The following is a 27,936-nucleotide window of genomic DNA, read 5'->3' on the forward strand; positions in this document are numbered from 1 at the left end:
TTCAGTACAAGTTCGTTCCTTTATTATTTCCAGCCTACCCATCCCTCCCCCCTCCCATTCCCGCCTTTTCCCCCTCCCGGTACTGTATCTCCCACCCCAAGTCTCAGGTTCTCTTTTAAAATGCTTTAATTCCTTTGGTGGCAAAAATCAGGCTTGGGCTAGGAAGTGAGTCACCACTCAGCAGCGAAAGGAGCTTGTTTTTCTTTCTCTGAATGCATTTCTTAGTAATTTCAGACTGATCCTTTAGCCACTTGTTGGTTGAATCCTCTCTTAATGTTTAAGACACACTGAGAAAGAACTGTGGCACCAAGACGTTTTCCGATTGTTAGGAATGAGAGTGTTTTAAATACCGAAAATAACCAGAGGGCAGAGAGCTCTGAAATCCTACGTTACATAAGCAGATGCTGGAAGACCCAGGCTGGTTCTGAGGTTCCTCTCTCCACAAGCAAGTCCACGCGAATCCTCCCTGTTGCTGGATTTACTTTAATACTGCCGACGTCTCAAAAGGGGCCTCTGGATGCTCAGAGGACAGGCAGCGCAGGAACTTTCTTGTCAAATAAGCCTTGCCTGGAGGGAGAGGGATGGGGCGGTTTTCACCTGCGGGCGGTGGGACGGGGCTGAGGGCTGGGGGCTGCCTGGCTCCAGGCCATGTCAGTGCCTCCAGCTCCAGGTCCGGCTCCACCCTGCACTTTGGCTCTGCTGCCCGGACGCCCAGCTTCCCCTCCCTTGCCTCGCTTAGAAACCCTTCAGTTCTCCCGGACCGCTATGTAGCTTTTCAAATTCCCAAATTCACAGAAAACACCTTCAAAAGTCACAATCACCCACAACTCCCCCTGCCAAAAAATGTCGTGCAAAAGCGGAAAATACTCCGATTCCCCTTTCCTCCCAGACACTCTCTCTCTCTCTGTCTCTGCTATTCATTTTCTCTCCCACCTTTCCCCATCTGTGGTCTAGATCCCTTTCACTATTTCTCGTTCCCTCTCTTTTTTCCCTTCTCCCTCTCTCTCCCTTTTCCACTCCTTCCTCCGTCGTGACCGCGCCCCCCCTCCCCCCGCCCCGTCGTCTCTCCTCCGCCTTGCGGGCTCCAGTCTCTGCCCGCCCCTCCCCAGAGAAGAGTGTCCAGCTCCTCCAGAGGCTGCCCGCCCGCCGCTCCTTCCCTGCCCACCTACTATGAGGAGCAGCTCCTCCCACCTGCCCATAAAAGCCAAGTGCATGTTACCAGCAGCGGATCACAGCCCTTCCCCGATCCTCTCCGTGGGAGCCAGCGAGCCTCTCTCCCTGATCTTACGTGCTCAAGGTAAGACAGCACTTCTGCAGGCAGCTCACCTACCAGGGGTTGCTATGGGGGAATAAGTCACCCTCTGGCCAACGCGTTTGCTGTTTGGTTAGAGCTGATTCTTACGGATGCGCGATCCGCTGCTCCTTTAACTAGCAACTGGTTTGAAAACAAACTTCTGTTTGAATGGTAAAATAAAAGCTCCTTCAGGGAAGAAACAGCAGCATAAATATTGCGAAACCTTTCTCTTTTTAAAACACTTTTTCTCCTGTTGCTGACTGTTGCTTAGGTTAAAATGTATCTGTTTGGGGTGTTGTACTGACGTTTTTCACTGTACATATTTCACACATCAGTGGGGGCAAGGAAAACGTTGTCCCATTGTCAAAAATGTACTTTAAAAGAACACAGTTAACTTCCTAAAAATAGCACAGTCAAAAGGTCTGCTAACAATTTTGTGATGTTTTCCAAACCCCCAAGACAGCTTCTGTGAGTCCTTTAAAAAAATATCTTTCCAGGTTTTAGCGCTTGGAAAAAAATGATGTGAACGGGTGCCCTTTGCACGGGGACAGTAAGTAATCAGGTGGCTGGTAGATAGGAAGGAACAAATCCAAATTCACAAGCCAGGGTAGAATGTGCTCTCTCACCAGGCTATCTTTTCACGACATCCTAAAATGAGAATTACGATGGAACTAAGAAAGTGTATAAAAGAACTTCATGAATTTCTGTACACACACCTAAACATAAAGCATTTCAATATGTTTCACAGTAAGAGAATAATACAGGCCAGATTATACAATACTTCTGTGCACACCAGATGGTTGTAAAGAAAGATCAGCGAGAAAGGCTTTGGAAGTTTTAATCCTTCTTTCCACCTTTTTTCCCCCACATTTAGTAAATCACAACCTACCTGATTGGCATCCAATTATCAGAGATATTCAGTGTTTAAGCTACCCTCTTTAAAAGAAAATGATCTCTTCTTATTCCTAAGGTAGAATAAATGTGCACCTGTGAAAGGAAAAACATACTCCACAGCCACTTCTGTAAAACCAGACACTTGGTCCATGAAGTTTGCCATCAAATTCTGTGGGTTGTGTGGGATGAAACTCTCTCAAGTGGGAGAAAAACCCTCTTCAAATGTTTCCTCTGGGGAATTGCTCAAGACCACTTAGAGAAGGCAAACCAAAAGTACCAGTCAGGAAACCAAACCACTCTTTTAGCCCTTAAGGTTCTTAAAGTAAGAAGAGAAATGTTTCACTTTTTTATTTTTTTGTTTGTTTATATTATCTCATGTGGAAAGAAAAAACTCACCGAAGCTGTATAAAATTCTCCCCTGTTAAAGAAACAAGACTCATTAGAAATTTAACTTAGGTCTTCCAAACCATTTCTCCTTAGCTTTTGCATATCAAAAGTAATAAAAATATTTAAAAGTTCTGCTTGAGATGGAGAGGATTCAATGCTGTTACTCAAATGCAAGAGTTATATATAAAGTTTCAGTCACGTTAAATTTTTCTTCATTGGAAAAAAATATTGCAAGAAGTGCAGTTTCCTTTAAGCAAATTATATAAAATTACTATTGGCCAAGATAGTATGTGACCTGAGCATATTAACATACCTTTTATCTCATGCCACAATGCAGACTGCTTGCTTTATATCTGATGCACATAGGTAATCAACCATGACAAGAGTACAGGTATGGGACAAGGCCAGACCAAGTATGTGGCACATTCAAGTTAATTCTTCTTTTATGGTAGTGCCTGACTCACACCCATTATCACAAGGATGAAAATACGCTGCTTCATTCACCAGATCCCCTTGAGGGAAGTTATCTTTTCTTGGGGTGGAGGGAGAAATGCTCCCAGTTTAAATGAGCTTCCAGTTATTCCTAAGTTTGGGGATAAAAGTATTCTCCAAGGGTTTACTTCTGCTTTCTCTGGCAATTAATCCACCGGACCAGCTATGGACCGTTAAACAGTAACTGCCTTCCATATGTCCCATCAAGTTCAAGCCCCTAAATAACTGAGTGAGATCATCTTAGATTGCTCATGATCTAACTTTCCCAGGAGCAAAGCTATCCTTTCTCCATAGAGTACATACCAAGCAAGATGACACTGCTCTTCTTAAGCTTTTAGAAAAATCAGTGTCGAAGTTTCATGTAGTTGCCCCCAAATCTCCCCTTCTGCATGGGATGTGGATACTTCACGTGAGTCTCCTCTTTTTGCCATTATGTAGCTGCCTCTTGATCAAGTCCATGACTATACCCAACCAATGCCATTGCGGCAGACTTGGGAGGACTTCTTAATGCTTCTCAGAAAAGATAAGATGAGAAGCTGCCCCTTTCACTAGAGACACAAGAAGGGAGCTCTACTGATTTTGAGGGCTTGCTGATCCTACAGAAATGTGCATTTTAGATGTTCTACTACTGTCAAAATTATAAAATGATATCCTTTGCATGATCAGAAAACATATGCCACTTTATTCCTATTTATGAAATAAAAATCAAGGAGAAGAGGACTGGGGTGAAAAGGGACTTGAAAGAGAAGCTGGAGGAATCACAGAAGTGCCCTAGGAGAAAAGCAAGATTAGGAGCTCTGTTACGAAACGCAACTTCTCCCAACCCTCATTTATGTGAACATGAGGGGATGGGGAAGAGCAAAAATCCATGTCTGCTCTTGTCTTTTTATTTGTTTGTTGTTTTTTAATCAATGAGAGTATAAGATCCATCTCTACTATGCCCTTCTCCTTAGCCCTCCTTCTTTAGCAGAAAAGAACAGCTTGGTTCTAATGATGAAAATGATTTCAGGTTTGCCCCATATTTAAAAACCCACAGTAATTTGCTAGTCATAATTCTAAAAGCTATACTATAAGTTAAAATAAAAAACTTCTTAAAATATGTTTTTAACTAATGGATGGGTCACATCAACAAAACCAACCCTAAGTCTCCTGAAAAGTGTAATGTTGAGTGCTTATTTGTAAGTTAAAAGTTAGAAACAGCAATTTACTCCTTATCCATGGTTACTCACTTTGGTATGGAAACTTGCAGACAGATTGAGACACACCGTATTTCCTAAAACCTCTGGTCCTCCAAGTAACCCTCTGGGAGCTAGGTGTTTCTGCCTTGACCTCCTTCTCTTCAACCAGACCCCTATAAACATACATGTGCATAAGTTAAAGAAGGTACAGATCTTGAAACATGAGTGTATTCTTGTGAAAGGTGCACTGGTCTAACTATTGAGTGAAAAGAAAACCAAAAGGAGAGGAGAGGAGAATTAAGGGGAGAATGAATGCCCTTTGGAATTTAGAGAATCTTTCTTTTTAGCATTGTGTGAAAAGGATCTCTCAATCCCTAAAGCATCTAGGAATACACATTTATTTAAAGAACCTGTTCAAAAGTTGTCACAAAATGCTAGGAGTATAATGAAGGAGATCTTCCAGTGACCTGGCAGATATTAACAGCAGGTTACACCCCACAGTACTAAATTATAGCTCTATTAAACTTCCCCTTTCTAGAGAGATAAGGAGTGAGAAGTATGAGCATTAACCACATTTCAACACAAACAGAGAAAAGCTGCTAATGAGAGATCCCTCTATCACTTTAGTAACTCCATTTGTTGTTTGAGGGCGAAGGTTCTTCATAGTTTTTCCTCAAGCAGATTTGCAGGAATGGGGTTAAAGGGAGTCACACAAGGTTAGAATGTCCACAAGCCTGAAGCCCTGTGTACTCAAATTCATGAAGCCATTGAAATTGCATCAGATCAAACTGAAGTGAATAAAACGAAAAGTGTTCACCAAAACTGATCACAGAGTAATCAATAAAAATAAAAATAATGAATTCTAACTTCTCAATGTAGGATAAGAGCAAAAGCAACAACTTTAGCTGACTATGTAAAATATGAACACACACTTGACAATTCACCTTCGGTGTCCTCTATTTATTTGGGGCTCACTTCCATTGTCCCTTCTGGACAGCAAAAACTGACCCTTCTCTCCTTCAGCAAACCTTTCAGGATGTGCAGATGCAGTCATAGTCCCTCTGTGACATCTCATTTGTTCTTTCCCTGGAAAAAATCTCTTTTTAATTCTCATAGAACAAGTTTCTAAAGAACCACTCATACTTGTGGCTTCTCTCATTACCAAAAATTTCCTCATACTTCTCTTAAATAGGATATAAATTTTCACCCTATCAAATGTAAGTTTCACATTTTTCTAAACTTTAATTCACATACCTAGAAGAAAGTAATTTAAAATTGCTACTTGCCTCCAACAGAATATCTGAGATGAGGTTTCAAAGCCATTTTACTTATCCAGTACTTATTATAACTTCTTGGAAATTAAAAAAAACTTTAGAGAATCATAAAAGATAAATTCTGGAAAAGACCTTGGAGCTAATTGTAACTAAAAGTTAATTTTACAGGTGCAAAAGATCAGAAAGATTAATGTCTTTCCCAAGGCCACCCAGATGAGTACAGCGCACCCAAGGCTGGAGTTCATACAGCCAGTTTCTCCAACCAGTGCTTAATCTTGAATAACTGCAGTGTGGCTCCTCGCGTAATGTGAATCTAAGGTGTCTTTGACTATGCTGAGCATTCCATAGGCACTTAACATACAGGGCTCTCAGAAACCATAGCTTGGTAGAGGTTTGGACTACAGCTATACCTCTACTACCAAATGTCTAGGACACGTTGACATAAATTCTTGTGAAGAGTGAAGTCAATGGTCATCACCATCACAGGGATGGTATGTTTTTAACCAGCCCAGGATATGGTACATAGTAGCTGCTCAGTAAATCTGTGTTGAGTGGGTGAATGAATGGGGAAAAAAAGCTAAGTATAAAATATCCATTTTCCTAAACTCCTTTCTTACTTGTAGAAAATATAGTCTATAAAACTACTTTCTACAAAGTAAGGGATTTACAAAGTAAATTTTACTTCATAGAAAACAGTCTATACAGACATACAGTGACTCAGGTCTCAAATGTATTGAGTTTAAGATTCTCCCTTGCTTTGGGAAATCTAGGAGAGTTCATTTTAGCCTTAGCAATGGCTAAGCCATTTTCCTGTCTACAATATTCTCACTAGTTCTTCCCATATTTACTTGAGTTCTAGAAACTGTATTATTTTTTACAGGAGGCTTAAGATCTAGTTCCAATATTCATTTGAGAGAATAAATGAATTAGAATGTGAGATTTACAGCGTAACTCTCCTCTTCCACCCAACAGACAAAGTGTTGCCAATTTAACCATTTTGTACCTTCCTCGGCCTCTAATGAGAGAAAGAGCAAAATACCCATAATGGATAATCAGGAAAAACATTAAGGGACACATCAGTCAGAATGTGTAGGTATGAGATTTGTTGTAACAGAGGGGAGAGGTGATCAAGCGACCAAGAGTATAGAGACAAGACAGTGAAGCTAAGAGAGTTTATTCCTCTGAAACAGAGGAGGGAGAATCTCCAAGAGTTTTGAAATGCTACAAGAGATTTTAATAGGATTGTCCAAAACCAGACCCTCTCAATTGCTTGAGAGATGACTTTCTGTTTGAGTCAGGGTTCTTTAAATACAACACTAACTGAAGCCTGGATGACACAGGTGTGAAAGCTTTATAAGTACCATATCTATTAAAACTCTTCTTATCATTTGACTGGCCCTCAAGTGGGAAAGGAACCTCATTTCACCTCCTTTTAGACTGGACTCTGACCCAGGATAATAACTCCATGGATGTCAAGTCATTGAAATGTTCTCTGCTAAAATAACAACACAATTATTGGTAACACATAAAGTCACTCCATCATAGAAAGTGACGAAGGCAGGAAAGAATATTCTTGTATTGTTTCTGTAAACAATTTACTCTGAATAAGCAGACAGATGTTAGCCCAGATGCTTCTTCACTTTCCTCTGAAGCATGCCTGACAATTATTTCCATATCTCCGAAATAGTGTGTTTCTAAAATTGATTTATTATATGTTAAATTTAACACAGTCTATGGCTAAGCATCATTGTGAAAACATTCTTTTAAGTAAGTCTTTCTTGAAGACTGTCCCTCTTAAGCTTCCAATTGATGTGTTTACATCACAGGATATTTAGGCATTGGATCATTTGATGTGCTGAGACTGAAGACAATCTCTTCATGTGCTACTTTTCCAACTCTAACTAAATAGGCCTGGGTGTGGGTGTCAGCTGTCAACTTCTCTAGGAAATAACATGTATCTAGCCTATTGGGGAGCTTCTCTAGTCCCCTCTGTTAGCTAGATAAAACAGCTGCTTTTTGGAAGTCTGGGCCAATGGCCTGCATAATTGAGGCTTTGTGTTCTAAGGCAATTATGGCTAGTTTATGGCAGCAGAGGGGTTAAGTTGCAGCTGCCTTCAGTTCAGTAGGAGGATTTCAAATATTAACAGCTGACCGAAGAGCACTGTGATGGGGCAGGTGGGACACATTTTCAAGCCATCATCCCATTTAGGATCTTCTTCCAACTAGCATGCTGTCTACACTCTGACGATAAGCCTAAACTTCATTCATAAATTCAGTGATGATTGTACATTATTGTATTTCTTTAAAGATCTACTTAGCGATTGCCCAGTCTTAAAGTCCAGGAGTCATGGTGTTCACCAATGCTATCAATCCAAACAAGCGGCTTCTTGTTAAATGGCAGACATAAGATTAAAGCCAAAAAGTACATGAAGGGAGGCACTAGGGGGAGCTAAGAATTTGTGAGTTAGGTAGCCAAGATTGTTGAGGTTGGAAGAATGAGGAAAGAAAGGGGATCTGTGGCAAAAATATGCTATTGGATCCACAGTTCTAGTTTAAGGACATGTCTAGTCCCTTTTCCAGCCCCCAGTTAATTACAGTCCCCTGCTGCCCAAATGGAGAGGGAGGTTGTTCACCAGTAGAGGGAGCCAGGGGCTGGGTGTCTCAATAGAAACTGATCTGGTCCCAGAAGGGGCCTTTAGATTTAAGTTTTTCAGATCGAAGGCAGAGCAAAGTGTCCCTTACAACCAATGGCTAAAATGTATGCCATTGTAGTAGATCACATTGTTAGTTTTCTTTTTAAAAAAAAAAATCCTAATTTAAGCCTCTAAGAATAAATCACCCACATTTCTGGCATTAGCAATGCCTGAAATGTCCGGGCTTGTGGAAGTTTATTTGAAAGAAAACTAAAACAATCTTAGAAAATGTTCTTTCCAAGGCTACCACCAGCCAAGACTGAATCTAAATGCTCAATTCAGTAATAAACAAAGCCTGGCAGCTGAGGGTCAGTGAGAGACAAGCACAGTGAGGAAGCCTGCGGTGACTAGACCCTCCCTGTCAGTGGAGTAAGGGGAAGGGAGCTGGGAGAAAAAAGACAGAAATGGGCCAAATAGGCTTCTCCAGCCCAGAGGGTCCAGAACCTGCTCCCCTAAATCTGGGTCTCTCCAGGGAGCAGCCAGGGTCTTGCCTAGACTGAAGTGAATACCTTTCTGTTGAACATTTCCATTGCACAGCTGTGTGGGGATGGCTTGTTAAGACTTGAGACACTTGCATAATTCAGAACCCTTTGGGGGATAGAGATCAATTAGGACCATAAAAAAATCCTTGGCACACCAGAGGAGAGCTGCTTGCTTAGTAAAAATTATGACATTCACAGCAAAACAGCAATCCTCTAAGATCATTTTTTGCGTCCATAGAGATGAAGCTATGGAGTTGGTGTGCATGTGACTTGTGAATCACCAGAAAATCTTCAGTGTTTTAATTTCAAAAACACCTTGACTCTCTCTGGGACAAGGGGCGTGTCACTGATCATCTCTGTGCCTTAATTTATTTATCTTAAGCAGAACAATTTTTAAATAACTACCTTCTTTACCACTTAGAGACATGTGAGGTCCTGTCAAGTATTTTTCAGAAAGATACTAATTAAGCATGCATTTTATGGTTACTAATTTAGTATGGTAAATGGATTATACTTACAATAACTAGGAAGGGCTCAAAATATTTATACAAAATCAGTCAAAATGGGATAAAATGTCAAGTAGCCACATATAGCAAGAGCATTTTTGTTTCTCAGAATACAGAGGTCAATCCCACATATCTCAAAAGGCCAAACAAGATCAAGGGTAAGTGGAAAGTAAAAAACAAATAATAATTAGAAAATGGCTTAAAGAGTCTTAAAAGGCTTATATTCTTACCAATCTGTATTTTGAGACCAGCCAAAGGAGAATTTCTCACATACAATACAGGGTTTCTGATCTAAAAACTCTATTTTAACTGGAGAAAGATAACTGTTTAATAATGACTTTTGTATAAAATCTCTGCATCCCTTGCTTCAACATTTTCCAAAGTGCATTTCAAAACACCGCTACCTGGGATTCATCAATGTTTATACAGAAAAAAGTTCTGTGGTCAAATAAGTTTTAGAAACACTCAATGAAACAATATTAAACATTTTTATTCACTGTATGACTTCACAGAAATTTTTATATGCTATATATATTTTCATCCTTCAAAGATGTTACAATCGAGTGTTCCTTAAACATTTGATGACAGATCTACCCTGCCTGAGCACATCTCCTGGGACTGATATTCTACGGAACAGCTTAAGAATAGTTTAAGAATCACTTCCTGCAGCATTATTTCAAGATCAGTCAGAACATGGTATTTTCAGTCTTGCTAGTTGTTAAGTAATACATACTGAATGTCACTATATGTAGAGAGATTTCTAAAACCCAGGGGAAAAAGGAACAAAAGAAGCAGATAACATGCCTTTGTTCTATGGCTCAATTCTTTATTACAATAATAGCAAGAATGCCAGAAATATTATTCAAGTCTCTCTCTCTCTCTCTCTCTCTCTCTCTCATATCTTCAACCTCCACTTCTACCCAAAAAATCTTTAGAACACTGGACAAATTGAAGTTGTCTCTTCCTTTCCATCCCACTCTCTGGATACTGCATAGAGAGAAGTGGCCAACAATGAGCAATAAGTTCAATAAACAAGGAGCCTAGATAATTCTTTGAACTAGCTCATCAGTCTCTGAGCTGTTAATTCCCTGCTTTATCTTTACTATCATTAACTAACCAAGATCGTTGGCCAAATATTTTCTTTGAGCATTTGCTTTCTCACCATCAATAGGGAGCTAATTTCTGTAGGAGGAACACACTGATATTCTGGTGTAATTTACTGAATGAGCAATTACTTAGTTTATCTATGACACTCAGACCTCCCACTCCATACAATTTACTATTTATCTTAGGACATTACTCTGGGAATTATCTTTCCACTTCACAAAGTTAGTGCCTGGAGGTCAGTATCCCATAAGTGGCACAGTTGAGCACCCTCTCCTTTAAGAAAATAAGTAGCTCGTAGTCACCTAAAGGAGAAGGGAGAAATTCAAACACATCATTAATGGTTATAATAATAAAAGCTATTTGTTGTCTAACAGGACCAGATATTATGCTAGTCCCGTTATCTATATTCCCCATGTCAACCCTACAAGAAGGGTATTATTATTCCCAATTTAACGATGAGAAAAACTAAGCCTCCACTCGTTAAGCAAATTGCCTAGGGCCACACAGCTAGGAAGAGGCAGAGCAGGTTCTTCTATCCAGGTCACAGTCCAAAGTCTATGGTCTTCCTGCCCGCCTGTGCTGCTTCTCATGATGTCTTGTCCTATCATAAAGGAAAAAAATAAAAATAAACTTCCTATGACAACGCCTCTGACTCATAAAGAAAGTGAGAGAATTCTAGTGGCTCTGTTCCTAGACACTGCTTACTGGCTCTGTTTCTTGTTTAATACAGTGATTTTAATTTCTTTTTCTTTTTTGTTTTTTTTAATCTAAAAGCATGCTGTCATTTCAGAGCCAAAAAAGTAAGGACTGTGTAATTAGAAAAGAAAAAACAAACAAACAAAAAACAAAGCAAAACAAAAAACATCATTTCTCCCTAGGGTAATTTTTAAGGGCTAAAAGTTAGTCCATAAACTCTCCCCAAGTGAAGACAAGTTGCTTGGCACCAATCCGGTAAAAAGAATGACAGTCTAGCATGTCATTCTTAAGGCAATAGAAATTTCCATGATTCTATGAGAAACACTAGAGCAAAGGCACTTCGGCACATTAAATGAACTTATATCTAGCTCCCCAGATTATTCTCTTTGGCACGACTTTTACCATAAACCGTAGCCAGATGATGACAGTAAAGATGACTTAAATGTTTCCCCCAAGCCAAGAGAGTCACCTAGGAAAATGTCTATGTTGTCTACACCTGCTGCTTAGCCTGCAGTGAGAGTATATATAGAAATAAATATACCTCAAGCCCTTCCTTTATCCTGTGCCAAAGACAAAAAAGGAAACAAAGCCTAGCTTTTTCCCCATGCTCACATTCTGCTATGTTTTTGGCTTTTGTTCTTGATCTTCCCTCTCTGCTTGTAGTATTTCTCACTTAATCTACTAGATTAATTTATACTCTTCTTCCAAGATTCAGATTCAGTAAGTATCTTCCCCTCTGTGAGAACATGCCTGAAACCAGCCTAACCCAAGCTGCCTCAAGGATCTCCTTCAGACTCCCTAGAACTCTCTGTACAAGCCCTGCCACAGTTGTCTCCATTCTATAATGGCATGGGTTTAATTTGTGTATCCATCTCCATAAAGACCGTGAGCTCCTTGCAGAAAGATTTGTGTCTTATTTACCTCTGCAACCTCAATGCTTGGCACATAATAAGGGCTTAATAAATGTGAAAAGAAAAGAAAAAAATAGGGGTGGGAGAATAAAATAAGTTGACGGTGAATAAAGATTTTAATGGTGCTACTCTCTGTCCCCATAAATTGTTCTAAAAAGGGACAATTTGGCCTAAGTTCGTTCTTGAAGCCTTGATGTGATTGGGGTATATCTAGATATGGTAGAAACTCCTTTCCATTCTGAAATATTCCTTGATGAAAATGAACATCTTAGAAAGAATAAAAGTTCTGAATAAAATTTAGAATATCCTGATTTCTTTAGGACTTCATGAAATGACCAACACTACCCCAGTCTTCCGTGTGGTTTTCTGAGAGAACCAAGATCTGCGCTTCCACATTCCACATCTCCCTTTCCTCCCCATCCCATAGCATAAATATGTGCTCTCTCTTGCTCACTCTTTCTCTCTCTGTCATACACACACACACATACACATACACAGTGTTACTAGGCTTTGACTCAACTCTGCAGCTAAACATGGGGCATAAGATGAATGCCTAATGGTATTCTAATATTAATATTGGTGCTCCATATACCAGGTTACACAAAGAAAAATTATTTCCCATGTGACCATTGTCCCAGGATTGTTAGTACCCTGCTCAAAAGGATTTAATGGCATTATGAAATGTAGAACAAACACTTTAGCTTGACAGTCGAGTCTCACAACCTGTCTCACCCCAAAGCTTCTTTTCATCTTCACCTCCCTCAAGTCTATAAACAGGAATTAAATCTGATGGGCTACTACTCCCCCAAACATTCCTTTTTCCTTTCTCTACAGAAAATGTCCCCCATTCTCCTTTCAACCTGTCAGAATAACCATAATTTCAAAATCCTATTAAAGCCTTCATCAATATTATAACAAGCACTGATCCTTCCCTATTCTCAACTAACAAGCAGTTACTCTAAATGCCAGTAATATGTCACCTATACACTGTATTGAATAAGTCAGGACTGTCTAATAGAACTTTCTGCAATGATGGAATCATTCTGCCTTCTACAGCTGAGCTCTCCAATATGATAGCCACTAGCCACGTATGGCTACTAAGCACTTTATTTTTATTTTTAATTTTTTTTTGAGACAGAGTCTCACTCTGTAGCCCAAGCTGGAGTGCAGTGGCATGATCTTGGCTCACTGTGACCTTCACCTCCGGGGTTCAAGTTATTCTCCTGCCTCAGCCTCCCGAGTAGCTGGGACTACAGGTGCACGCCACCACACCCAGCTAATTTTTGTATTTTAATACAGACAGGGTTTCACCATGTTGCCTAAGATAGTCTCGAACTCCTGAGCTAAGGTGCTCTCCCCACCTCGGCCTCCCAAAGTGCTAGGACTACTAAGCATTTTAAATGTGGCTAACACAAATGAGGTACTGGATTTTTTACATTTTATTTTAATCTCTTTAAATTTAAAATTAAATAACCACATGTGGCTAATGGATACTGTATTGAACAAGAAACTATTTAACTTTTTATGTGCTATGGTTTAGGTCCCTTGGTGAGCATATAAACTACTGAAAAAATTGAATAAGATATGCTTTTTTCTATCCCCAGTGAATGCTATGACTGCAGTAGTGTTCATTAAATGTCATGTTCAATGCACTGCCTGACTACAGGGTCTTTTGCCAACTGTTATGTTATTTTAAAGAAGTCTTCTTCCCTATATCTGTAATTTTAATAATATTGTACAAATGGTGTTTGCCTCCTTTTTTTCCTTTATTTTAGTGGCTTAAAATCCCTCAGAATGACACCCTATCACTGCCTGGATTCTTTATCACTATATAAACAAAATGGGATGAGGAATGAAAAAGTTCCATTATTCATTACCATCTCATTTCTTTTCCCCTTGGGGAAAAAGCATGGTTTAAATACCTGCTGAGACATACAATTGCTTCAGTCTTCAATATGACCATTTCTACAGAGACTATCCCTGGGTATTGGAAACAAATTCAGCTCACAGATTTTTGCTTTTCTTTCCTCCTGAAACCTCACCACCTTTTAAAGAAAAGTAGTTCTTTATCATAGATTTTCCCAGAGCATTTTTGTCTCTATTTCTGTGTTCTGCAGTGGACAACCTGAAACACTGCGAAGAAGGCTAAGCTCTCCGCCAGCAGGTCAGGGGAGGTAGCATGTCTTGGAATTTGACAATGATGTGCCCCTGGCACTTGCTGGCTTACCAACAGCCCTTCAGGAATCATCATGCCAACAGGCCAACCATGCAGTAAAATCCTGTACCTGGCAAAGCCATGAGCAAAGTGATCAAACATTCTGTCTGCAGATTAGATTCTAACCTATTAATAAGCCTTCAGAAAATAAGCCAGAGTGAATCTCTAACAGCAATAGTTTACAGAGATGTTTAATGATGTCAGAGTTCGGCCACCCTACGTGCTTTCCTTCTGACTCAGCACAGAGCAGGACAAGGGCAAAAGAGCCACTCCAGAAGCCAGGGCAATCAGCTGTATCTTTTCCATTCGCAGCTAAGTTTACTTGGAATGACTGGAAAAACCTTCAATGAAAACTCTTTCTAAAATAATAAGAGACTTTATCCTGCTGTCATGAGCCAGACAACATCAAGAAATAATTATGGGTGTGTATTTTCCTCTGCCTTGTAAAATGTTTACAAATTGTATCATAAGAAAGCTCTAGAGTCAATGGTAAAGATAGCAATAACATTTAACTTGTAAATTTTTTATATCTAGCCATAAAAGAATCACCATGTGTTTAAATCACATTTGAATACATATAAATAAAATTCTCATCTGCAGACATGAGCCAGTGGCTAAAGGAAGAATCCATGACTCCTTTTCCACAGAGAAAGTACACCGGAGATGTTTAGCTTCTCGTATTTATGAAATAGAATTCATTGTCGCCACATCAGCAAAAGAGTGTTGCAAGGATCTTAATTTGGGAACTTTGAAACATGAAAATAATCTATAAATAATGATGATAATAACCTTTGTGGAGAAACTTACAGTTTGCTTCATTTATTTTATGTACATTCCTTCATTTGAATTTGGTAGGGAGGGGTTTTATCTGCAATTTACACATAAGGCAGTAGAGGCTTAGAGAGATTAAGTCAATTTCTTTATATCATTAATATCGTGAGTGTTGGGGCTGGAATATACACCTGGATCATCCCATCCCTGAAGTCCTCTTCTTTCTACTAATCCAGGCTGAATCTTAACAAAATCACATCCAGAAATAGTTTGGAGCATCCTGGTAGCAGAAAAAAGAAAGTGCAGCAAAAGAAAGCGGACTGACCTGCAAGATTTGCTTAGGGAAAAGTGATTGAGAATGTGCTTTTCAAGAAGAGAACCCAAACTCTCCTCAATAATATGGCAGCTAACATGTCTTGATGGGCTAGTCAGCAGGAATAGTTTTGTAGGTTATCTTCTGTATAGTTTATGATTTTAAAGGACACCCATTTTAAACCTGTCTGTAAATTTTTAAATGATAGTTTTAAATCCCCCTTTTTATTTAATGCCCAAATGTGTGTAATTTATGCAGACAAAATAAAATACCTTAAATTATCTGTGGGAAGCTACTACCATGACCTGAATAAAAAGCACTGAAGTTAGCATAAGAAGCCCTGAGATGAAGTCCCACTTTTACCACTGAACAACGCAGCCATCCTGGGCAAGACAGTAAGTCTTGCCAAGTCTTTGCTTCCTCTGCTCTAAAATAAACTTACCTCTCAGGATTGATGTGAAAGTTAAATAAGATAACATGTAAGAAAGTGTCTGCTAGTCAGAAGGTGCTCAATAAAAGTTTATTTAATACTACTGCAAACCAATTATTGAACGTTTAATTAAGTGCCAGCACAGCGGTCATTTAGGTGAGCAGCAGCTTCAAGTGTCGCTGTCTACGTGTTGCAAATAAGGGCACTAAGAATCTCTGTGCCTTGTAGCTCATTTAATGAACTCTTTCCTATGCCAGAGTCCTACTGTGCATTGGTCATGGTGGCAGTGTAAACTATTTATGGGCTGATTGACATTTTTGGTCTTTTTTTTGGTTTTGGTTTGGTTTGGGTGGGGGGTTGTGTTTTGTTTAATTGTTCTTTGTTTATACCAAATGGCAACAGTTCAATCTCCCCACCAGTTCCCCTAAAAGGAAATTTTCCTGGTTGTACAATACCTGTCCAGTTCACGGGCATCTCTCTCCCTTCACCATGTCAATGCACAGTATATATAGAGTCCACGTGTGGGTTGTATATGTGTCTGTGTGTGTGTGGTGGGCAGCTGTGGCATCACCAGGAAAAATGTGGCTGTTCTGAATGTCTCATCTAAGATCTTACCTCATCCCGTGAGTTTCTGGAGTTTTGTGCTGCTGTGCTCTACAACACTCTCCTTGAGGCTGCCAGCATCCTAGATGCATCCTGGCCCCTGTATTTTGATGCATCAATAAATCTCCTTAAGCCCTGTGCATATTCCCTGCAATATTTAATGTCAGTGTACCAGAGTCCTTGTATTAGTCAGGGTTCTCTAGAGGGACAGAGCTAATAGGATAGATGTATTTATGAAAGGGAGTTTATTAAGGATTACTGGCTCACATGATCACAAGGTGAAGTCCCCCAATAGGCCGTCTGCAAGCTGGGGAGCAAGGAAGCCAGTCCAAGTCCCAAAATCTCAAAAGTAGGGAGGCGGACAGTGCAGCCTTCAGTCTGTGGCCGAGGGCCTGAGAGCCCCTGGCAAACCACTGGTGTAAGTCCAAGACTCCAAAAGCTGAAGAACTTGAAGTCCAATGTTTGAGGGCAGAAAGCATCCAACACAGGAGAAAAATGAAGACCGGCAGACTCAGCAAGTCTGCTCTTTCCACCTTCTTCTGCCTGCTTTATTCTAGCCGTGCTGGCAGTTGATTAGATGGTGCCCACCCAGATTGAGGGTGGGTCTGCCTTTCCCAGTCCAGTGACTCAAATGTTAATCTCCTTTGGCAACACCCTCACAGACACACCCAGGAACAATACTTGGCATCCTTCAATCCAATCGAGTTGACACTCAATATTAACTATCACAATTCTACCTTACTTGATTTCCATTTTCCTGTCAGAAATGCCCTGACTTTTTTACCTGTGTGTCTTAATTACCAAGAATCCGTCCAGGTTATCTTAAGAAAATGGCTCTAAGAAGCCCAGTGTGGCTGGGAACATTGGCTCACACCTGTAATCCCAGCACTTTGGGAGATGAAGACAGGTAGATCACTTGAGCCTAGGAGTTTGAGACCAGCCCGGGCAACATGGCGAAACTCCATCTCTACAAAATGTACAAAAACTAGCCAGGTGTGGTGGTGCATGCCTGTAGTCCCAGCCACTCAAGAGGCTGAAGTGGGAGGATCACTTTAGCCCGGGAGGTGGAGGCTGCAGTGAGCTGTAATTGTGCCACTACACTCCAGCCTGGACAACAGAGTAAGACACTGTCTCAAAAAAAAAAAACACAATGTGAGAATAAAGGAAATTACAAGCTATAGTGGAAGATATTTTAGTTCATAAAAACAAAGGAAGAAGGACCATAAGAGGTTTTTTTTAAGACTTATCTTCTCAAGTTCTATTATCTCCGTTTTGTTTGGTTAGGACTTCCATGCCAACCTCATTTATTCATTCATTCAATAGTTATTGAGACCCACCATGTGCCAAGCCCTGTGCTAGGTGCCATCAAGGATGGTTTCTACTGCACCCATAGGTTGCAGTTGAAAGGCACAGAAACCAGTAAAAAGCCACTTAGAGAACAAATGCACGGGGAATGTGAAAACCCCTTTCTTCCTTTTACTATGGAAGAGAGGCCACTTTTTCTGCATTTCTCTGAGCCCTCCCTGGGGCAAGTGTCCTCTCACATCATACCCATCTCTACCCAGCAGAAGGCTCTCACTCAAGGACTGTCAAGGATAACTAATTCAAGACCCATCCCACCCACTGGGTGCCAAAAAGCTAGCAAGTCAGCTACCTAATAGGTGTCTTTTGAGACATTCAACACACATAGATTTTAAATATACAAAACAAGAAACTGTCTTTACATGGTAGTCTTTCAACTAAAATGGTTTCAAGATCTTAAATTTGTTGCCATCAAGGTACTATACAATGAAAACTGGTGGTCCCAGGGATGACCCTGAAATACTGTGAGGTCCTGAGGCCCGGCAGCAGACAGAGGCACTCAGCATTCAGTAAACGCTCATTGGGTAAATAGTATCTGAATCGCTGGAGAAAAACTAAATTATTGCAAGTTGAGTTTTAGAAGTAAAATATATTTAAAGTGATATTTCATTTATCTAAAATTCTAACTTTTGACAATTTCAACTTCATAGTACACAATTGAGGACAAAAAGTAAATCAAAAGTGCTCAGAGAATAAAAGACAATGGTCATTAAGGTTTATATTCGTAAGCAGTCATGTGGAGTCTTCACTTTGAGCCTATTTACCTTTACTTCATGAATAATGTTAACACACGTGGTTCTCTGAGTTCTCAGAACATAGCCAACTTGAAGCACCGACCTAGAAAAAGGAGAGGAGCTGCAACAAGTAAGTGCACTGACAGAAGGAAGAAAGAAAAGTATGGAGGCCTAACAAGAAAGTAAGAAAAAAAGAAGCTATACAAACACAAGAATTTAGAAAGCAAAATGGCATTCACTGTGGACACAAATAGTTGTACGATTTGAGGACATCTTTAAAAGAATCACTGAATCACAGCTAATTATAAATTTATTGACATATTTGGTAGCATCTTTTAAAAATGAAAAACATTATGTATTTTAAGTATATATCAAAAGAAGTATATTTTGATCCTTAAAGGTATAAAATATCAGCTATTGGGAAAATTTTAATTATCCAAACCGTCTCATTTCCTAAAGATTGTGGAAAGTTGAGGTTATTCTAATATGTGTGTGTCTATGCAAACACACATGCATAAATGCATATAAATTATATGAAATAGAATTCCTGTTAAGCTAGAAAACCTCATCTCCCTAACACACAGTAGAACACATTATTAACTTTTTGGTTGTCAGCTTGACATGATCAAAGTGGTTATCTAAAATCCCAAACCTTAAGTTTGTGCTTTCTTTTCATTGAATGCAACCAAGACCAGGGAAGTTACTTCACTGGTCAGTAACTCAATTTATCTATTTGTATAAGGAGAAAAAGAAAAAAAGCTTGCCTCACAGGGGTCTGTTGGACTTTGTTCCTATTTCAAAACTTGAAAATGCTTAATATAAATCTCAATAATAGCTCAGTTTAGGGTTATTATTTTTTAAGCAAACACCCCTCAAGGAAAAGATGCAAAGGCAGTCAGTCTTTCCCTGCTTTTCTTTCCTTACAATCTTTCTTTTCCAAAGAACACAATAAAGAAACAAGGAGCCAAACACACTGACTCACGTCTTTTTCTAATAGTGTTGTGGTCAATTTGCTCCTGCATAAAAAACTAGTAGTTAAGCTTTGAACTCTGGGTTTTGGAAGGCCAAGAGTGGAAAAATGTCTTTAGCAGAAAGAACAGCACATTCCAAATCTGTCCAGTGTTATGCATTTGTGAGAAAAGTCCACTTGGGCATGCCATCCCCATTGAAGCCCTTTTGTGTTGTCATAACTTTCTTGACAAAGAAATGGCTGAACATTGCCTTTCAGTGGAATTTCGAGTTGGTTTTTCTGTACTTTCTTTTATCAGAACTTCCTCATTCAAACCTTAAGATGGTTTCTCAGCTTGAACTTGCTTTTAGGACAAATAGGAAAATGGTATAGCTTTGTACCTAAAAAACTGACTTCATCCTTTTATGGGAGGAAAAGATCTACATGCTTCAGAAAGCCAAAGATGTACTCAGAATCTTCACTAAGGCATTTCCTACAGTAAAATTGATGATCACATCCCAAGCTTGATCAGATGTCATGCCTTTTGTTTTCTTAGATGTTGTCACAATCTAACATAGTCATGTGACTAGTGTACTAAGGGCTTTCATGGGTGTTAACTCATTTATTAGACCTAGCATGCACCTGACTTCTTAATTATTTTACAGTTGTTTCTTGGTTTTGATTCTAATTTTTAAAGACACTCACAGTCTGAAAAATAATAATAGTATTGTTACATTTCTAAATGGCTAGTGGCATCTTTTAGCTGATAAGACTGAGTAGCTGGTATAGCCTACATGTCACCCAGTTGAATAATTTATTTCAGTACTAAAATCTCATTACCTAAAATGCTCTCAGGAATGTTTCAAAAGTGTCTTTACTCTTTTCTCCCCGGGAGGATGAAACACCCTCAACTTAACGCATCTTAGCTTCAGGCCATCCTGTCTCTTATGCCTTCCCTCCTGATACAGTAGAGGAGCTATTTATCTTCATTCATTTTCCCTCACCTCTTCTCTAAGTGCCCCTCATCCCATGCCTCCTACCCTCTGGAGACTTCACTCTTAATTGTTTGCACCATCTGCCACACATAGTGTTCTTTCTCGCTACACACCAGATTGTGACTCACCCCTGTTTAAAACCTTTCAGAGGGCCAGGCATGGTGGCTCACACCTGTAATCCCAGCACTTTGGGAGGCCAAGGCAGGCGGATCACAAGGTCAGGAGTTTGAGACCAGCCTGACCAACATGGTGAAACCATATCTCTACTAAAAATACAAAAATTAGCCGGGTGTGATGGCGTGCTCTTGTGATCCCAGTTACTCAGGAGGCTGAGGCAGGAGAATCACTTGAACCCAGGAGGCGGAGGCTGCAGTGAGCCGAGATCGCACCACTGCACCCCAGAGCAAGACTCCATCTCAAAACAAACAAACAAAAAAAAACACCTTTCAAAGACATTTCATAGCCTTCCACTGGAGTCCTGACACCATCTCAGGCCTTCATCATCTGGGCCTGCCCGTCTTCTCAGCTCCATTCCTTGCTATACCATCTGCTGTCACCAGCCCCACCCTGCACTACAGTTACAGCTCTCTTTGAAATTGTCAGATTTCTTAATTTTTAGGGCTTTTATTTACAATATTTTGTTCTCTCCACCCAGAATACCCTGCCTTCTCATCGCCTCTTAACTCCCCAAGCATTCCCAGAAGTCTCCTTTGACCTTCTGGCCTAGATAAAGTGGCCCTGCCCTGTGCTCTCACATTGCCAGCATCCTTCTATGGCATCTAATACTCTCATTGTTTCTGTTTAACTAACTGTCTCCATGGCTAGCCTGTAAACCAAGTTACAGCCTGATTTGAGTCTGCCTTACCAAGCAGTCTGTCCCCAGCACAGAGCCTGAAACCAAGTGCAGATACTCAGTGCTGTTAATGAAAGAATGAAGGAAGGATAACAAATGATATTCAGAGAAGCAGATATCAGAGACAAACTGGCAGATACAAAGGTCAACCAAGGGTCTAGGAAAAGTGAGTGGCCAAAAGTCTAATCAAAGAAGTCAGAAAACAAGACGTCTTTAGCAACCAACAGTGCAAGGCGGGAAGAACAAATCTAAGACAGGCCCTTAGCAATAATGGTAAGCAAACTTGATAATCACATCACTCAATCAGTCCCTCACATTCTCATTGTGGGCAAAGTTTCCCAGAGTGTTTTAAAGTGTAGTCTAAGGACTACCTTCGTCATGATTCCACATCCCCACTAGCTCTACTGAATCAGAGTCTCATGGGTTGAGGCCAGAAATCTGCATTTCAAGCCAGCATTCTAGGTGATTCTTATGCATCCTAAGGTCTTCAGGCTGGAACTGGAGACAAAAACAATAGCTAGTTGACTAGGAAGAACAAGACCAGAAAGCAGATGCCTTTCCCTGATGGTGGTTAGTTCAGCCCTGTGAGCCCCCAGTTGCTCCCCATGTAGTATGTGACTCATGGATAAGGCCACGTTCACCCTGATTCATCTATGATGAGCTAACGCCTAGCTGGCTTGTGGTTGGACCTTAGAAGTTTCAACAAGGGTCATGTGTATGTGGAGGAGCCAGTGCTTTCACGGCACATTAGTCACAACTCCCACTTAACTTCTCACGGCTGCCTCCCCTTCCCTGTTTGGGGCATGGGCCAGTATAATCCACCTGTGCATTCTCTCTGGGCAGATGAATCTTTAATCAGCAGTGAATAAAACAATATTCCCTTGTCCAGGACCTGGATAAATTGCTAATAATAATAACTATCACATCATTCTAGGGGAATACTCCTCTGAGGAAAACAATAATGTCCCGTTTAGCCCCACTGAGACTGTGGTTTTAAAGCCCTAATTTTGTATTATTGACAAAGAAAAATAAGTAGATATGGCTGGCTCACAAAAGCATCTAGAAAGTTCTATGGCAAAAAAAGAGTTTTACCTGAAATTGGTATTCCTTGTTTTGATCTTGTGTTCCAAGCCGTCTCATTTTTTCTCCTGGGTTTGATATATATTTTTGTCCTTTATGATCATGTCCATAATCTGCCATGCTCAAGATGAGTCCAGAATAAACACTCGATTTCTGTTTCTCTGCTATTATTTATAGCTTACGGTTATCCTTTACCTTCCTCCCGAGACTCTGTTCTATTGCTGGCCATTTGAAGTCAGCGTACTGCACCTTAAATTCCCGATGAACCAGAATATATGTGATGTGGGCAGGAAAAACAATACATATTGCTTTTCCCCGAGTAGTTTGAATCAAACCTTTTAGGTGTAATTGAAAACATATTTTTACAAGCAAATAGAGCCAATAAACTAGAAAAACTGTGTGGAAGCACCAAGCCCAGCTTCTCTGGTTTTTAATAAACTGCAGTAGAGAACCTTAGGAACAGGAAGACATTTACATTCCAACCCGGAATCACGCAGGAGAAGTGAGTGTGGTGCATCACAAGTGCTCTGTACAGAAAGTTCCAGCGGGGAAAGAAGAGGAAATTCCTAAGGGCACTGTGGCTTTGCATAAGCTCTCCAAAGTCAGTGTAGGGACCTCATATGCCTTTATACAGGTGGTATGATTGAAGGGGGAAAGCATGCCTTTTTCTACTTCTGGTCCCAAGACCTGAAATCATGATTATCTTCCTATAACTATTATTTTTTAAATATAGCCATAAAAGAAATATCCCCCTGAGACAGGTCCTTTTCTCAATTGCAGTGACATAACTTCCACCAGATCAGTGGGACATCATCTCCCATCATCGTTGTTACATCCTTGCAGTCAGCCTAGCCTTTCCAGCCCCTAAAATCCGATGTCTGTGGTGGTGCAAGGGGGCTGGCAATAGGTAGAAGGATTCTGGGCTGAGACTGAATCCTTGGCTTACACTGAATTTTTCTGGCATATGGGCTTCTCCTATAATTTCTCTAGCTATGAATTGGGGTGGACTTATTTACACATTTATAAAATGGCACCATTCATTAATCATTAAAGTAAATCACCTGAGGTATAAGAACTAATTAGAAAGCTTATAATAGAAATAAAGTAAGAGCTTTTTACCCTAGGGCTGGGGGCAGAACCAATTGCTAAATTATAGGTTTTTACTTTATGTACATGTTAAACTCCAGGGAACATGATCTGGCCCAAATTTGTTTAATAGCTAACCATAATGTAACAGGCTTTTACTGTTTGAAAAACAGAGTGGCATGTATAAAAACATCATTTTCAATGTCTATGTCAATTTTTAAAATACACCTCATGCAGTGCTGGAAAGGGAATGGAAATGGGGTAATGATCATATACTGTTGGTAAGAGGCTAAATTGGTATGGCTGTTAGAGGGTGAATTAGTAATTCTACCCTAAGAAGCTATCCTTCTCACATGTAAGATAAACATGCAAAGATGAATATGTGTGTCTTAGGATATAAAAATAATGGTGTTCATCAAAGGATACAATCCACAGAGTAACAAGACAGATGATAGAATTGGAGAAAATTCTTACAAAACATATATTTGATAAAGAGTTAATATCCAGAATATTTTTTAAAAACTCCTACAACTCAACAACAACAAAAAGAAACACAATTCAAAACGAACAAAAGACTTAAATAGATATTTCTCCAAAGAAGATATACAAATGGTCAACAAGCACATGAAAATATGTTCAACATCACCAATCATTAGGGAAAATGTAAATCAAAACTGCCGTGAGATGTCTACCTCACACCAACTAGGATGACTAGTATCAAAACAAAAAACAAAAACCAGAAAATGACAACTGGTAGTGAGGATATGGAGAAATTGAAATCTTGTGCACTGTTGATGAGAATATAAAATGGTACAGCTGCTATGAAAGACATTATGGCAGCTCCTTAAAAAAATAAAAATAGAATTAGCATATTATCTAGCAATTTCATTTCTGGTTATATGCTCCAAAGAACTGAAAGCGAGGTCTCCAAGAGATATTTTTACAATCCATGTTCATGGCAGGATTATTCACAGTAGCCAAAAGGTAGAAGCAACCCAAATATTCACTGATGGATGAATGGATAAACAAAATGTGGCATATATATTGCATTACATATTATTCAACCGAAAAAAGGAAGAAAATTCTAACACGTGCTACAACAGCTTGAGGACATTATGCAAAGTGAAATAGGCCAGTCACAAAATGACAAATACTGTATGATTCCATTTATTTGAGATACCTAGAGTAGTCAAATTTATGGATAGAGAAAGTAGAATGATGTGCCAGGGGATGAGGGAAGGAGGAAATGGGGAGTTATTTTTAAATGGGCATAGAGTTTTAATTTTGGAAGATGAAGAGCTCTGGAGCTTGGTAGCACAGCTATATTAATATATTTGTCACCATTGAACTGTACACTTAAAAATGGTTAATATGGGCCGAGCACGGTGGCACATGCCTATAATCCCAGCACTCTGGGAGGCCGAGGTGGGTGGATCAGTTGAGGTCAGGAGTGTGAGACCAGCCTGGCCAACATGGTGAAACCCCATCGCTACAAAAATTATTTTAAAAATTAGCCAGGCGTGGTGGTGAGTGCCTATAATCCCAGCTACTGGGGAGGCTGAGGCAGGAGAATCGCTTGAACCCAGGAGACGGAGGTTGCCCTGAGCCGACATCACGCCACTGCACTCCAGCCTGGGCGACAGGGCGAGACTTTGTCTCAAAAAAAAAAAAAATACAATAATGTTGTTAATTACAGTAATAGTGAAAAAATAGAGAAAACATGCAAGTCTTTCAAATGAGAACTAGCCATTGTGTAGAATCCCATGCAGTCACTGAAAAGATGCTGTATATATGCATGTATTCACTTGGAAGGATATATTTGATCTATCTTTTGACTTGAAAAGCAATTTTCATAACAATGTACTTATAATGACTATCAGATTACTAAGGCTAGCACGACAAAATGCAACAAACTGGGTGACTTGCAACAGTTCTGGAGGCCAGAAGTTCAAGACCAATAGGCCGGAAGGGTTAGTTTCTGTGGAGGGCTGAGAGAAAATATCTGTTCCATGCCTCCACTAGCTTCTGATGGTTTGCTGGCAATCTTTAGTGCTCTGTGGCTTGTAGATAATGCATCACCCCAATCTCTGCCTTCATCTTCACATGGAGTTCTCCCTGTGTGCATATTTGTCTCTGTCCCCAAATTTCCCCTTTTTATAAGGACGCCAATCATATTGGAGTAGGGGCTGCTTAAGGAAGAAAAACAATGGTATCTCTGATCCGGATGCATTCTTTAGACTTTCTCAAAGGTATCATGTTTTCACTCCTGGTAGATGACTCCACTCTGACAAATGCAGGTGTAAAAGGATTTCGGATATTTGATCACAAGTCCTGCGAATAATGAGGAATGCTTATAGAGAATGACTAAGTATTCCTCAACAGAGTCAACATCTCTTATAGCCCACTCCTTACTTTAAAAAAATAATGTTTTTAAATTTTGTTTTATTGTGTTTTGAGAGGTGAGGTCTCACTCTGTTGTTGCCCAGGCTAAAGTGCAGTGGTGCGATCAGAGCTCACTGCAGCCTCGAACTCCTAGGCTCAAGCAGTCCTCTCACCTCAGCCTCCCGAGCAGCTGAAACTACAGGTGCAGGCCACCAAGCTCAGCTCACTCCTCACTTTTACTAACCCGGTGCCAGAACAGGGCTCACTCCCTTTGCTGTTTGCTCTAGGGCCTCTCAAAATTGTCGTTTCCTGCTCTATGTTTTGCTAATGTTGGGCTGCAAAATTCAAGCAAATATCAGTTGTTTGGGGATTTTTTTTTAAAGGAATTCTAATCCAAGCGGTAGTGGCAGTGTTTTGTTTTGTCTTTTCGCTGCGGTAAGCTCTATAAATTTACCAAATTCCAATGCAAGCTGATGTCTAACTCTTTGACCTTTAAATCATATTTTCCAACAATACTTACTGTCATTTTCCCTATTTAATTGATTTCTGAAATTGTGAGAAATCTACACTAGAGGAAACAAACTGTGAAAGAAAGTAGCGAAGATGGTAAAATTTTTCCCATGGAGAGAGAGAGATCTGCATCCCTTATTGAAGCCAGGTTTTGTTTTTTGGGGAGAATATTTTTAATCTTAAATTTTTGCAAAATTTCTCCACACATCTAAGAAAAATGATTAATGTAGGTTATTTTTTAATGCATACCATCTTTGATTAAATCTATGAGTTCTATCAAATTATGTCCTGCCCTACCACTAATAAACTCCCCTACCACAGTTTCCTGCACACAATGGACACTCCCTCACAATTCATTGATTTGGGGGTTGGGAAGGAGTTCCAACACAAAAGGCCTAACCCTAGTTACCAAATACTCAGTGTGCATAACAGCAACGTTAGCACTGAGTCTATCCATGGGACCAAAGTGGAATTTCTAAGTACATTCTCCCATCATAGAAAGGATATGGTTAAACAGAATCCACTGTGCAACTATACAATTGTTTGTTGTTCATTGTTGGTCTTCCCTCACTTGAATGGAAGCTCTCAAGAGCAGGGACTTTGTTTTTGTTCCCTGCTTTCTGTTTCCCCAAGGCCTGGAGCAATGCCAGGCACAACTTAGGGCCTCAACTACTATTTGTTGAATGAATTAATGTAACAAGATATTTTTCTCCAATCACAGCTTTCAGACTGGCTCTACTAAGCCATCTTTTGCTGTCCTTTAATGACATCTTAGGTAGATTCTATAACTTCATGGTCACTTTCAGCAATTAAAGGCTCAATCCCGTTTAAAACTTCAACCTCAAATTCAATGCAAATCTTTCTTCTCTCCCACCAACAGCTATATTTGTACCCTGCTCTTTTACTCCTCCTCCTAGCTCAGTGCCCTGTTGCAGATGCTGGGCATGTCCCGACTCTGACATCCCTCTTCCCACTTCCCTGTGTGGAGACCTAGGTCCTCAAGTGTTTGGGGATGGGAGGAGAGAGAAGAAAGGGACTAGCTTTTTAAAAATTGTATTCAACCTGCTATCTTCAACCTGCTTTCCATCGACTGAAGCATCTTAATTGCGTAGTATCAACTGGCTGTCAAATATTTATGCATGGCCATGCAGCCCCAGTGCTGCTTCTCTCCAGGACATAAGTGGGAGTTCTTTGGAGAATGCTGGAGGGAATGAAGGGGAGGAGTGCGCCTCTCCACTGCATTTTTCCTTGAAGCAGAAACTTAGCTTCCAACGTCCTTCAGATGCCAGGTCCTACCTGCAGCTTCTTGCTCTCTCCTGGGAATTTCAGTCCAGCTACCATCTCTAAAGTCCACTTGACTCCCAAGAAACTCACACATCCTCATCACATCCAAAAGTGGGATGTGAGCTTCTCCATGCTCCCTCATCCCCTTCCGTGTTGCCATTTCTCAGACTAGAAGTCCAAGGAGCAGGTGCCAGGCTCTCTCCTTCTTGCATGTATTCTCAACTCTCACAAGAGAGCTTCTTGGAGCTGCCTGCCTCTCTACTCCCAGCCTCTCACTTGGCTTTGAGAAATAGAAAGTACTCACCATCTCCTCCCTCTCACAGAAAAGCTTCTCACCATGATCGCTGACTTCTCTACAGGCAGATGGTTTTAGTCTCCAACTTTCCCCCATCTTTATGTCCTTTCTCAGGTAACATGGAGGAGAGGGAAAGTGTTAGGTGTCTTTGCCATAGGGC

General features: G+C 40.2%; 1 protein-coding gene and 1 long non-coding RNA gene across 9 annotated transcripts in view; one reads left to right on the top strand and one right to left on the bottom strand.

Moving 5' to 3' along the window:
• LOC134729899 (uncharacterized) lies at positions 1-27,774 on the bottom strand. Its single transcript, XR_010111447.1, has 2 exons — positions 1,220-27,774; positions 1-567 (listed from the first exon to the last, which is right to left on the bottom strand). It is a non-coding gene; the product is annotated as an uncharacterized LOC134729899 (long non-coding RNA).
• Positions 734-27,936, top strand: part of COL8A1 (collagen type VIII alpha 1 chain) — a 160,795-nt gene continuing 133,592 nt past the window's right edge. For 4 of the 8 annotated variants that reach the window (XM_063602484.1, XM_063602487.1, XM_008975388.5 and 1 more), the window contains exon 1: positions 734-1,297. The gene's annotated coding sequence lies outside the window, so the exon portion shown is untranslated. The remainder of the gene's footprint in view (positions 1,298-27,936) is intronic. The other 4 variants (XM_063602486.1, XM_063602488.1, XM_057301840.2 and 1 more) reach the window with 3 other exon arrangements.

Source organism: Pan paniscus, chromosome 2, assembly GCF_029289425.2.
Source record: "Pan paniscus chromosome 2, NHGRI_mPanPan1-v2.0_pri, whole genome shotgun sequence".
Classification (NCBI taxonomy): Eukaryota; Metazoa; Chordata; class Mammalia; order Primates; family Hominidae; genus Pan; species Pan paniscus.